Raw genomic sequence first — 15,044 nt, 5'->3', positions numbered from 1 at the left:
CTTTTATTATGTCAGCTGGAAGGATCTTCTATAACTTCCTCATAGATATACTGGTTTAGTTTGATATTCTTATCTCTAGTATACAGGGTTGAGTTTACGTTGGCCTCATAAAATAGATAGATCTCCACAACTTTAAGATCTTCTATCCATTTTACCCTTTTCAGATTATTTTGAAGATAAGCTAGACAACTTGCATCGATATAGCAATATCCTCCTCTGCTAATCATCCATCGTCTTTCACGATATAGAGGCGAGGGGTTGTACGACTGATCTAGTACCCACATCGTCTGAATTCTCCAGGAAAATTTGGATGAATGCATAGTTGACATAAACATTACTCAGAAGATCAAGAATCGTTTCCAATATTCGTTATTCTGCCATAATTAAAAAACGTACATTAACAAAGAGGAAAAAGCATGTCCTAGGCTATGTTTACCATCCCAAAAAAAATTTATTAAGCTTACGTAGTATTCTATACTAACGTGCACTCTAATACTAATTGTGAGGTGTCCGCTAGTCTCAATCCATGGCACACCTTTTAGTAGTCCATTAGTAGATTTTCCAAAAATGATACCACCCGGCTCTCCCTTGGAACATCATGGGGTTTGTCACTTAAGCCCTACTGAGTCTACTTTGCAACAAGAGAGTTTTGGCTGAAGCCATTAGGATTGACCTGAATTTTTGGTTCCTAGAATTAGACGAGTCTCCTAACAGCCAGCTAGTGTCAATAATTTCAAGTTTCCACTTCAATAGGATTACTCGATCTGAAGCCGGACTTGCCATTGCACTTGTTTCAAAGAGAATGGGAGATGGAGTGGAGTGCGATACGTCAACCCTCTTGCCCACAAGGCAAAATCCCATTCCGACCCCCTAAAATAGTGCAAGTCATTTCTACCTAACGACTAGTTGGTCAATTTATCGCCTTCCTATGTCTATTGCCGATTTAAAAGCTTCCAACCAACCGAGACCACCCTATCATTGGACAGACCCGTCCGGGGTCATGCCCACCCGATTTCCTTTGATGATGGAATCATCTTTAGTTTTTTAATTACCTACAACATATTTATTGGAACATATATAGCCCAAGTTCTTTAATTAGTCTGTTAAATCACATGTTCCTTCATGTAATTAATCTTACGAACACGCATACAATTCAAACAATCCTTGAATAAAACAAACTTCTTTATCATATTGGAAGCTTATTATAATTTCCATCTTTTTGACCCTGCACAAGATACACAGAATTCCATGAGGGTGTTCTACCCACCAAGATTCCACCCATGTAACTAGTATTTAGGGTTCAAGGATCCCATCCTGTGTCATGAAGGGGCTCATCAGATTTTAGGAACAATGTAGGATTTACAGCAAGAGTCCCTCCCTGGCATCCACATGTCCTACTGCCCCAGACTATCCCTACTAACAAACCTTTCGCTAACAGAGCTGGTCTAAGCCTTACGAAGCAATAACCATGACTCCCATGGTGTAGGGTCTCGTGACTAGCTTGGGGGTAGCCTAGCGTGATCCTTCCTTTTATCCTGTTTGTTAATATTTTCAATCGGACATCTAGATTCTAGCAAACACAAACAGTCCTTTCAAATGTATATCAAATGATGCAATGACAATCACACCATCATGCAATTCACAACTTCCATACCCATGATAGACCTTATCCTAAGGTAACCTTACATTCTAATGAGGATTCTCCTCCCATAAAGAAGTGTTGAACACATCTCTTACCACATGTTAAGCAAGGCATGAATTTCTCGTTTGGGCTATCTTACCCAACATAAGCAAAATTCCTTTAAAAAATATATTGTGACAATAACTTAACGAGATGGCTTACAGATCCTTTAAATAGAGTTTCACTTTTTAGGCGACACTTAACCTTGTCGCATTTGACAATAATTATATCGAGTTATTTTACTAAACTCGAGTGTGCATAAAGTCATATGTGCAATAACCTCTTGTAACTCTTTGCATTATGATTCCATGATTTAGAATCTCACTTAATCTAACTACAAATCATAGGAATTAATTGTTTATGTGTATACTAGTATGCTTTCTAGATGATCTGTCTATTCAAGTGTAAAATATAGAGCTAATACTTTATGTAATTATTTTATGTTGCGAAATAATAACCTAGTAGTGAGATAACCTGGTTTGGCATGCATAACAACATTGGGAATTTCATCTTTTCCCACACTCACATTCGCCACACCCAATGTTTCGTTGATAGTTGCAACTCCAACAACCTCAGGCACTCCCGATGTTTCGTTGATAGTGGCAACTCCAACAACCTCAGGCACTCCCGTATCTTTGGCAATACCCATTCCTTGATTGGTTGCGGTGGTGGTTCCCATGGTCCTTCCACCTCATCACTTTGGAGCCATTTTTCAAGTGGATTCGAGAGATAAAGAAGGAGAAATGAATTTGAGATAGGAGAGCGTAAGAGAAGATGGCTTAGTGGAAGACTGAGATAGGGGGAATTGAGCTAACTCTCTCCCTCATAGCCTCTCGGGGTAACTCCTCTCTCTCTCTCTCTCTCTCTCTCTCTCTCTCTCTCTCTCTCTCTCTCTCTCTCTCTCTCTCTCTCTCTCTCTCTCTCTCTCTCTCTCTCTCTCTCTCTCTCTCTCTCTCTCTCTCTCTCTCTCTCTCTCTCTCTCTATCACACGCACAGCACCGTATTTTCAGTTTCCAGTTTTTAGCTTTTCATTCAGCACTTTTATTTTGGATAGTTGGACCTCATCAGTTGTATCACAGTTTGTCTCATAGGCCGGTTTTGGTCTTTAGAAGACGTTAATATAACTTTCTTTCTTTTCTCTCTCTCTCTCTCTCCTTCTGACAGCCTCTTGGAGGGGTATCCTTCTACCTCTCTCTCTCGTAGTTCTCGGGGTCTCCCTTATGCTTCCCTAACTGCTCCCCATTGGAGCCCCAAGAGAGATACCAAGGAAAAGGGGATTCTACTGCAAGAAAATCTATCTTGTAACATCAACAAGCTTTTATTTCATTCTTTAGATGACCAAAACAAGGAAAATAGCAAATCTTCACGCAGGATCATAGTAGATATCTCCCACGGATTTAATAGAATCAACCATAATCTTCAACATCTTCATAGAATCCATCAATAGAACAAAGAACATGAAAGAATACACCACTTTTGAATGGAAATCAATCACAAAGTATTCATCTTCATTGTCTTCATAGTTTTCTCTCTCAATCTCTCATAGAAAGATACATTGTTTTGATAGAATTGGCTCTCTCTCTCTCTCTCTCTCTCTCTCTCTCTCTCTCTCTCTCTCTCTCTCTCTCTCTCTCTCTCTCTCTCTCTGTCTCTCTCTCTCTCTCTCTCTCTCTCTCTCTCTCTCTCTCTCTCTCTCTCTCTCTCTCTCTCTCTCTCTCTCTCTCTCTCTCACATACATCATCTCCTTACTACAATACTCAAGAATCACTCATAATAATCCTTCTTAGGTCATGGATGCACCTTCCAAGAGGTATGGGAGGTATGAAAGGGCATCAAAACCACTACAGTGTCTCTTCATAGCTTACTACTGTCACTATTACTTCAGCCTTCTCTTCAGTCTTCAACAACTGCTTCTTCTAATTGTTTTAGCTCTTTTGAACTTAGATTCATCCTTTCCAAAAGTTAGAAAACTTTTCCAAAGTCACACATACATTCTACAGAACACTTACAGAAGATCTACAGAACAGAATAGAACAGGAATAGAGTAGAGACAGAGGCTCTACAGAAGGTCTACAGAGGGTCATCAAAGAACAGTAAATCCTCATAATTCATACTAAAACCATTCCAAACTATCAAAAAATATTCAATAAGCTTTCAAAAGACCTCAACCTTCATCAATCATCAATCCATATTTCATATAGAAGAACATCAGAACAAAATAGAAGCTAAACAGAAGGTATCAAAACCAATTAGAACCTCAACAGAACCTATCAGAACATCACAGAGCTTCATATTTCCACTAAGAATCATCATGAGCTTCCAAAACATAATTAATATCATCCAAAACACTCTCAAACACTTCCAAAGAAAACTAAACATCACTCAAAATCCATCAAAATCAACCATTCAAGCCTCAAAAACAACAAAAATCTATCAAAAATTTTAGTCTTTTGCCACTCTCAACACCCATGCCTCATATTTATAGCTAAACAAGAGAAGAAGGGTTGTGGCTGAGAAGAAGAGCTCTTTGTGCAGGGAATCTTGGAAAAATCAACAATTTGAAACTTCTAAGATGCAATTTGATGCTCAAATCACAAATCTGATAGTTCCATTGGCTCTGAAAGGGGGTAAAACTCGAAGACACTTAGACCTTGATTAGAAATCTTCCAGATTAATCCTTCTTCTTCTCCCTATTGGAAGTGTTGTTTGCTGCCTTTAAATTGCGATTGTGACATGTGCGATTTAGCCAATCCTTCTTTTTTTTGTTAAATCTTCAAAACTAGCTGAAAAATCCACTTGCTTTTCTTATATGACATCCTATTCTAGAAATGTTCATATCTTTTTAGGGTATTTTACAATAAATAATATCCAAAATATCAAAAATATGCTAATCTTGTTTAAAATCTAATATTTTGGGACCATCCATACTATATACATTGATAGTAATTACTAATATGTCTCATAACTCTCATTCATGTTGTAACTTTCATGATGGGTGGCTACAGTCCTTGTCAATTTGAAAAAAATAATCAGATTACAACTCTTTTTTTATAATAATTAAATAAAAATTACTAGCTATTAACGTTAATTAGTTTTTACTTTAGTTAGTAACCTTGCTAACTTATTAATTGACTAACTAACTTTCGAATTAACCAACTGACTTTAAATTGCGTGGAAGTATTATATTATCATCCAAAGGCCTACACAAGCTCTCATGGTCAAGGCTCACAAGAGAGGATCCATGCTAACTCTAAGCATGATGAAGACACACATGGGTGTGATCCTTTCTACAAGTCTTTTTATGTTTAGCCATCTACTATTCCTAAGCCTGTTCGTGAAGAGAAGTTTGAAGAACAAAGATCATATCATGGTTAAGCAAGTGGAGTAATACTTCTCATGGCAGCACCATTATAATGGACATGGACTTGTCAATTCGACCGCAAATTTTTATGGGCAGCAACAGTATGTCAACAATAATCATGCTTATAATTAGCCTTTTGAGCAAAGTCCTCATTCTAATCAGTTTTGGTCTCATCAAATTAGTGGGTAGCAACCACAACTAAATGCCACAACAAATATTCAATCTCCTATGTATAGGACAACATCAAGGAGTATATGGACAACCACATATTATGGGTGATTCTTCTTTTTAGTCACAAGGAAAATATAATCAGCCACATGGATTTGAAAACCCTCATGGGAGAGAAACAAACATATGCTCATGGAATGTGGAGCAATGATACTCAACGGCAAAATTCATTTGATGCAAATACTTATGGGCAGCAACACTATAATGGTCAGCCTCATCAATTTGAGAGGAAATACAAGGAGAAGATTATCATTTATAATTTTGAGGGCAATAATCCATCCCCAACCAAATAAAAAGAATGGTTTGACAAACTTGAAATGTATTTCTCTTTATATCCTATACCAAAAAATATAAAGTCAAGTTTGCATCACTACACTTGGAGGGATATGCACGCACTTGGTGGCGGTACATGTCAAGGATCAGTCATGAGTTCTTAACATGGGAAGCATTAAAGAGAGCGATGATTAAAGTATTTGTATCTCTATCGAAAAAGAGAGGCTAGAAAAGAAGTGGCATGCTCTTGAACAAAGGGGATTATCAGTTAGAGACTATTCTAACCAATTCCTTAACCTCTCTATGTATGTTAATGGGGTATCTTGACAGTGCCAAGCTGAATAAATACATATTTGGGCTTGAATCTTCTCTATCTTTGGAAGTGGGAGCCATGAAACCTTCCTCCTTACAAGCAACCATACAATTGGCTAAAAGGTATGGTCAAAAGTATAAGAATTTTCAGCCAAGAATAGGACATCATTTTCAGACAAACCAGTCCACTAGGACAGTTGCTAATTTTGGATATACAAAGACTGATTTTCAACAAGGAGAAAAGTAATCAAATACCTACAGTAAGATCCCTTCATTTTCTACAATTTATGATTCAAAATACATCACTAATTTTAGGTTTAATGCTGAAAATAGATTAGATGGAAAAAGGATTGAAATACGGCACTAATTTTAGGTTTAATGCTGAAAATAGATTAGATGAAAAAAGGACTGAAATTGGTGGAAAAAATTCAGCTCCTTTGGTGCAAGGCAAACATGTTTCCAATGACAAGATGAAGGACATGTATGCAAAGGGACTATGCTTCAAATGTGGAGAGAAATGGTCTCTCGATCAAGGCAAAATGCAAAGCTAAGAATGTCAAGGTAAGCATGATCTTTGAGAAAGATTAGGATGTTGAAGTAAATGAAGGTAATGTATTTCAACTTGAGAGCCCGTCCACTCTTGAAGAGATGCATGACGATGAAGATGAAAACCATGAGGAGTTTAATGATCCCATGGATGGTTTTTCCTTTGACCTGGGTGGATATTATATGGATGATCCATGGCTAATCTAGATTCCTTGAAGGTATGCTCTATTTTCCACAATGCATGGAATGGTTCCAAAGGGGATAATACCCTATGTCTTAGAGGCTATATCAATGGAAGAACTTCCCATATTCTTATTGTGGAGGCAACCAACTGCCAAGACCCATGGACCGCTTATTGTTTCAAGCATTCCAAGCCGAGCACTAATGGCTACCTCTCACATAGCCAACATGCTATCCATTAGCATCCAACTCAGTCAAGCACTCTGTGACACTTCTATGTTCTATGAAGGCTTGATTGATTGCCATCTCATGTATAGTTCTAGGAGTTTTCCTAGGCTTTAGCATAGTTGGGGGGTCGAGCCTAGATGAGCAAGATTGGTCAATTCTAGGATTGCCTATATCCTGGGGGTTTTCATGTTTCTCCTGAGGCCTTGCTGCTATTGTGTCATTGTTCTCCTTGGATGTGACTGGTGAGTTCTGTCACCCTGTTGTGATACTATTGCATCCACTCTTTACTGGTCAATGCAAGTTCTATTGTCGATGGATTGAGTGTTGTAAGCAACCATTGATGGTAATGGTTGCTTTGATTTTTTAGAACACACGGATGTGTCTAAGGTTTCACCCTCTATCAGGAGAGATGGCAATGGATGGTGTCCACAACCACTGGCAACTGGTGTTGTTTTTGTTGTTTTCTCCTATTTTTCTTGGCCAATTGTGGTGCATCCTTTAAGGATTTAGGACCCTGAACTAGACCAGATGTTGATGTGCTTAATTGGGCCTCAGCATTCTCTTCCTCTAGTGTGTCCTCATGGGACATAGCCGTAGCCTGTTGAACAGCCTTGTGGGGTTGTGAGGGCACCATTGCCTCTCTTTTTGGAGAGTCTAGTTCTTTAGCTAATTCTCCTCTGTTTAGCTCCTCCTCCTATTCCTGATTGGAACCGGTGCCGCTAATTCAATGGCTTGGCTATTGTTGGTGGATTGCGGTGCCAAGTCCTTAGGTAGATCAGAAGTGGTTGTGTCTTTTGTTGCCCTTTGAGCATTCACTTGTGTAGAGCGAGCATCAGTTGAGCTAGCCACAATGGATTACACAGGCATATCCTTAGGCTTAGAGCTAAGGGTGACGTCATGTCCCACATTTTGGACATTTGGAAGCTTAGATGGTGATAGAGATTGGGATTGAGCAGTTGTACTTGACAACTGCTATTGTGATTCATTTGTCCATTTAGAGAAAGAAGGTGTACGAGGTTTGGGACTCCTAGGTGGACTTGGCACCAACTAGATTTGCTTGTGGCTATTAGATGATTCTGCCATTTTCTTTTTTGAGCAATCAGCCTTATCATGAGAAGCATTGTGCATGTGGTGGTCCTTACCCTCTTGGGAAATGAAAGGCTGCTTGGGCACTAGCGGCTTTTGTGCACCCTCAACGATTACATCTGATATTTTCTTGTTAAGCATACTAGGCTGAGAATCTATGTCCTATTTGCATAGTCCTTTTTGGTTTCTTGATCTTAATTGTGACGGGATCAGTCACTCCAATGTTGTTGACTCGAGACTTGGTTTTTTGTTTAGATTTCCTCCTGCACTTCTTTGATTTTGTTACAGTCCATAGTTCAACTGATAGAAGTGGTTTAGCAGGGGGTTTTGGTACCCAAATCCATCAATTACCTGTGTAATACCCTTGAGCACGTAGCAATGCTTTGGCTATCCATCGTGGTGTTGTGCTGGCTCTCCATCGATACCTTCATCTATAAGGCTTGGGCTTCTTTTGTGGTCTTCTACGATATTTGTAAATCCAAAGCCTATCCTTGGCATTGTCTCCTGACCTTCTTGTTTCAAGGATTGCCTCACTCACTAGTTCTCTTTGTTCCACATGCGCTTATATCAACTCTTTCAACAAGTCCTTGCACTCATTACTAGGCTTGCCTAGTATAGCAAAATGTTCATTGTCTTTCCCTCTGGGTTTGATGAGGCCACCCTTACTAACAGTTGTGATTATCCTCACACCCGGTAGTGTCAAGTGTATCCTCTGTGCTACATAGTCGGCCTCACACTTTGTTGCCCTTTTGAAGGGTCGTCTTAGGAGGGTTTCCTTTCCAAAATTTGCACTATTTGGAGGAACATAGAATAGGATAGGCAAGCTTTTAGTTTCAATAGTTACAAGGATTTTGCACTTCCCTATAAGTGCTTGTGGGTGTCCCCTGGAGCCCCGAGAGGAACACCAAGGAAAAGGAAATTCTCTTGCAAGAAAATCTATCTTGTAACATCAACAAGCTTGTTTATCATGTTTCATATGATCACAATGAAGAAAAGAACACCAGGCACAACAAATCTTCATGCAGTATCATGTAGATCTCCCACGGATTTTAATAGAATCAACCATATTCTTCAATATCTTCACAAAATCCATCAATAGAACAAAGAAAGCAAAGGAATACACCATCTTTGAATGGAAATACATCACATAGTATTCATCTTCAATATCTTCATAGTCTTCTCTCTCAATCTCTCATATACAATCACTCTGTTTGAGTAGAATTGGCTATCTCTGACTCTCTCTCTCTCTCTCTCCATCAATAATACATCATATCCTCACTACAATCTCCCAAAATTACTCTCAATAATCACTCTTAGGTCGTGGATACCCCTCCCAAGAGATATGTCTGATATGAAGAGTCACCAGAGCCACTACAGTGTCTCTTCACAGCTCACTACTGTCACTTCACTCTAGTCTTCACTTGAGTCTTCAACAGCTACTTCTTCCACTTCTTTCAGCTCTTTTACACTTGTATTCACCTCTTTCCAAGGCTAGAAAACTTTCCCAAAGTCACACATACATTCCACAGAACACTTACAGAAGCATACAGAACAGTCTACAGAACAGTACCAGAACAGCTACAGTACAGAACAAAACAGAGACAGAACAGAAGCAGAAGCTCTACAGAAGACCTATAGAAGGTTACAGAAGGTTATCAAAACCACATAACTCACTCTCAAATCATTCCAAACTCTCACAAACCATTCAATAAACTTTCTCAATATCTCATTCTTCATCAATCAATACTTCATCCCTCCTTACAGAAAACAATCAGAACAAAACAGACCAAAACAGAACAAAACAGAAGGTATACAGAACCATTCAGAACCTATCAGAACATCACAGAACCACCAACAAACATCATGATCTTCCAAAACACAATCAATATCATCTAAAACACTCTCAAACCACTTCCAAATCAATCAATCATCTCATAAAATCAACCATTCAGCTCTCAAAAACAACAAAAATCAGCCAAAAAAACAAGTCATTTCAACACTCAACATATCCCCACACTTAATAAGGAAGCGTCCTTGCGACCCAGGAAAAAGGGAATACAAGTGCAGGGAAAAGCTCAACTTTGATCTTCAATATAGTCTCAAAAAATAATCCATCCATCACGACCCCAACTTATAACCTGTTTCTGATATAAAAATACAAAGAAAGGAAAACTCTTTATACATTAACACCTCTTAGCAAACTAAAAATCACAACAAATTTGTAAAGGATATATGAATTTGCTTCTTCTTCATTAGCATCAGCTTCAACTCTCCAACCACGACCCCATCTCTACAAATCTCCAAAACATAGCTCGTACACGAAATCCAATAGAAAACCACCACGTTCGTTTGACATAAATGAACTCACAACACAAACACTAATACACAAGACAACCATCTGAATGACATCTTCAAAAAGAGAGTTTTGCATTAAAAGCTTCCATTATACATTGGAAAGGTATCAATGAAGATGATCCCTCTTAAAAGATTGATGTTGTCGGAATCGATCCATAGATAAGGATTCATCTACAAAGTTTTTAGGAGGATTTTGAAAAAATTGGAGACAGCACATCTTTTCCAATAGGACCAAGTATCTGCTAGGCAAACAGAGGGCATGAAAATACAGTATCTCCAGCTGCTGGGAATCAATGCTAACATTGACATTCATGCACAACTTTGGAATAGGCTTTGAATCAGTATGAGAGTGCCTATGCATATACGCCAGGTACCAAGCAAAGTGAGCAGTTAATCTCACTGAGGGATCTGCAGACTGTGAATATTGTTGGGCAAAATGAACATAGTTTTGATAAGCTTGACTTGAAGCTGTCCATTCTCCCGGAATTACTGGCCAATTAATCTGTGGTCCTGTAAGGCAATCATCCGAACTCCATCCCCTTCTTCTGGAAATCTGATTATCAAACCCGTCACAGTCACTAACCAACTGAGGTGGTTGAGATATGGAAGTGTTAGGAGAGGGTAGTGGAATAAGGGAAAGTGGATGAAGGGAAGGATAGGAAAAATCATAAAAGGAAGAGAAGGTTAAAGAAGGAGTGGCAGAAATTTGTAAGGAATCACTAAGGAAAGGTGTTAACTGATAAATAGGAAATGTGGAGGGTACATTAATGAGGGGTGAAGGACAGGGTGGAGAAGGGGAAAATACCCTATCCTCAATAAAGGAACAATAGGTGAAAATAGGAATTTGAGGGAAATTTGAAGGTTGGAAAAGAAGGGGTAAAATTATTGTGGAATTAGACTGACAAAGGGAAAGATATATAGCATAGCGGTGAGCCATTTGTTGGTAATAGAGGAGGGTAGGAACAGAAGGTCCTAAGAGAGATCGTCTATGATAGGCATCAAAGAAGGTAGCATCAAATGGATTATGTTTGGAAAGATAGGTTAAGAGATCCATCCTCAGTTGGTTAGTACTCTGGGCAAAGGTAGGAGCTGTGTTTTGTCTTTGATTTAGGACCACCGAATCAATCATGGGATGCCACGAACTATCCTGACAATCAGCTACTTTGGAGCAATAACTCTGAAACATGTCAGCTATGCGCAACTCCAAATGATTGACATATAAAACAGCCTGTAAGACCACATCCCCCACATACCATGCCATATCTACCTCATCTGGAATTAACAAATCTCCTCGGAGATACATGTATGACATCAACATGGTATCTGGCGTGACAGAATCTTCAAAGACCATTCTGACTACCTCTGTCAACAACTCAGCAGACCAAGCCCCACTCCAGCCATCCTCTGGAAAAGGTAAATCCATCGTGGAAAGCTTCATGTAGAAGACCAACTTCTGTAAGTGGTAGTGGACAAAGAAAGAATGGTCTGGTAAGACATATTCTTGAAACTGCTCAAAGGTAGACCATAACAAGTCCATTCTGGACTGCAATCTTTCCACTTTATCTTGGAATAGAGGGCACAAAGTAGCCTGTCTCTATAGGGCAGCCAAGTCCTGCTGTGAAAGAGAAGGAATTAATGGAACAGGAGGGCTTGGAGGAACAGAGCGGGACTTTGCAAGCTGATCTTGCAACTGCTGGATTTGGGAGGCTTGGTTGGCCACTGTGTCATTAGCCATCTGTAAAGCTGAAAGCTTGTCATCTAAAAGAACTTGGAATTCTTTCGCTTCGCTGGACATCCTCTCCTTCTCTGCTGAAAGGCTAGTAACCTGGGATTGAGCCTCGAGTAACTGGGTCTTTAATGAAGAAATCTCATCACTTTGGGTGGCAACCAGTTGGGTTTGCAGTTCCATTTGCTTAAATAAATCTGCTAGGGTATCCTTAGCAGAAGCTAACTCAGATGTTGCCTTATGACACTGGTCTTTGGACTGCATGAGCTCTTCATAAAAGGACGCGTACAGCTGTTGAACACAGGCTGTCACTGACAACTCAATGGAACTTTGAATATCCTTGCAGAGGAAAGGAATGGCATCTCCTGAGACGAGACAGTTCAGGGAAGGAACTGAGATCTCCAAAGAGCCTTCTCGATGTGCTCTGAACAGGTTATTGCAAGTGAGATACCCAGGGAGTTCACTGCCAGAAGTAGCAGGGATAGGTACGAAGGGAAGTACAGCAGGGGCTTTATCCGCTACCCGCTTCAAGCATTTGCGCTGTATGACCAGGGGAGGCGGAGAATCATCATCCTCTATGTCAATGGGTTCTGACTCCTCTGAAGGTGGAGGAGGAGGTACTGGATCTGATGGAGGAGGTGGAGGCACAGTCTTCTGTAAACCTGAATAGGTCAAGAAGGTAGACAAATATGATCCATATGTAACATTGGTAACATTACCCCTGGTGACTTTAACAAAATGCTGATCCATTTTAGTAAGGAGGTAAGTGCTCCAATCAATAGCAACTCCTTTCAACACCATCCTGGAAGCTGTGAAAAGCTCTTTGGACAAATAGTGGGATGGCGTTTTGGCAGGCATAAACCTGTCCTGAAGGAACTGACAGATCGTCTTCCATACGGGATCAGTGATCATAGAAAAGGAAACTCCTGAAGAGTTTATCACCTTCTTAACATCAAGGACTTCCCTTGTCTGCTTTTGCAACAGCTTTAGAATCTCGTCATTAGAGAAGAGCTGACGAGTGGTCACAAAAGGTTCTCCTTTGAAGGGTAGAGACAGAGCCTTCCCTAAGCCTCGAGGTGTCAATGTCATAGACATTCCTTGGACTACTCCTGTCTTCTTGCTGTAAGAGGCCAGGAACTCATCACATAACGACGGATCTTCTGGAAGCAATGGAAAAGGAGTGGCCACAAAAGCAGCAAGTCCCGCCTTCGTGAGGGGCTCAAAAGTAAGTAGGGAAGAGTAATCCCTACTAACTAGTGGGACGTACTGGATAGGGGGAGGAGCATGAGAAGGCGCCATTCAGATAGTTACACACACACCACAAACACAGACAATCAAGGAGAATGCCTGCAAAGCAACAGACAAAAACCAAAGATAAGAGAATTACCAATAAAACGTGATGCAATCAACTAACCCCAAGCAAACCACATCCTAGAAAAAATTTGACATGACCTCGAGACAAATGCGACCGAAAGCTTCATGCGATGCATCAGACAAACACCCTGAACCCCGTATCAGGCAATAAAAGAAAAAACTGCATACCGTACCCGTAACCGTAACAAAGACAGGAAACCAAAATAAGACCACATCCGACACATATCAAAACTATATATGTGATAGACCAAGACTGGACCATGGAAAACAACACTAATGACTGCGCATACCCATCCCTCGAAACGGTTCATTGAAAAGGGGAAGTAAGTGCAGTGAGGGGGGGAATTAATTTAATGAAGGGTTGATTTTAATCAGTTATTAAAAATGGATGAATTTTTATTAGGTGATAAACCTTAGCAAGAAAACGGCGGTTCCTTATTAGAAATTAAATTACCAATTATTAGGTGAAACGGTGCTTTTATTCGATTCCCGGACTTCGATTCCCGACGGGGTCTCTAAATGCAATTTATTGATTATAAATTAAGGTGATGTGGAGCGCTTTTTTGCCAGCACGTGCTCATGTGACGGCTGGTTCTTTTTAATTTAAAATTTAAAGTGCCTCTGTAGCACACGTAGCGCGTGCTAAGTGAACGACTGGTTTATTTTAATTAAAAAGTATGTGTGTTGAGCGCAAATGCGCGTGGAACTGTGGGTGAATTAAAGGATTCATTTTAACAATTAATTTGTGATTAAGGGAGAAATGAAAAATAAATAAAGCACATAAAATAAATACCTGGAAGGGGTGTGTAAGTAATGCAAAAATGCGCACGGAAGAGTCCACCAAAAGAAGTGAATCCAGGAAAGGAAAAGTAAATATCACTGATGAAACAACAATGACAACACCTTAGCGGATGGGTGGATTTGGTTTGTGTTGGTTGTTTATGTTGATTTTTATTTTTTATGTTTTGATTTTTTTATTTGTTTTTTTTTTGTGTTAAGTTGTGAGTATTTATGTTTGAATAAAGGGAAAATGATGAAGGGAGGTGAGGGGAATTTTTGAGAATTTTTGAGAATTTTTAAATGAATTTTCTACATTTATTGGCAATTTGGAGGTGAAATTAGGAAATATTGAATTTTCAGAAATTATAGGGTAGGAAATTTCCAGCGGACAAACTCCCAAAAATTGGCAAAAGGCAAAAGGAATTTTTAGAAATTTTTTTATTTTTTTTTTGGAAAAATTAATGTAGTGATGAATTAAGTCACCTAAATCACATTAATCAGATAAGTCAGTTATGCATAAGTCAGTTAAGTCTGGTTAGTGGGGGTAAGTCATGTTAGTCTACCTAAGTCAAGTCAGGTTAGTCAAGGTTGCTTAGGTTAGTCAACTAGGCTAGGTTAGTCAACTAAGTTAGGTTAGTCAACTAGGTTAAGTTAATTAGGTAGGGGTTAGTCAATTAGGGTAACTTGAGGTTAGGTTAACTAGGCTAACTATGGTTAGGTAATTAAGGTGACTATGGTTAGGTTAGTCAACTAACTAGGGGAGGGTTAGTAAACTAACTAGGGTTAGTTTAGGAAACTAACTAGGGTTAGTTTAGGAAACTAACTAGGGTTAGTTTCGGTTAAGTTAGTTAGGGTTAGTGACTAACCGGAGTAGGGTTAGTGGAGGAGGCAGTTAGGGTTAGTGGTGGTGGTGG

This window comes from Lygodium microphyllum, chromosome 10, assembly GCF_053477565.2.
Source record: "Lygodium microphyllum isolate KBCC chromosome 10, Lygodium_microphyllum_v1.1.10, whole genome shotgun sequence".
Taxonomy (NCBI): Eukaryota; Viridiplantae; Streptophyta; class Polypodiopsida; order Schizaeales; family Lygodiaceae; genus Lygodium; species Lygodium microphyllum.
The sequence above is the reverse complement of the archived record's forward strand: the minus strand, read 5'-3'. Positions refer to the sequence as shown.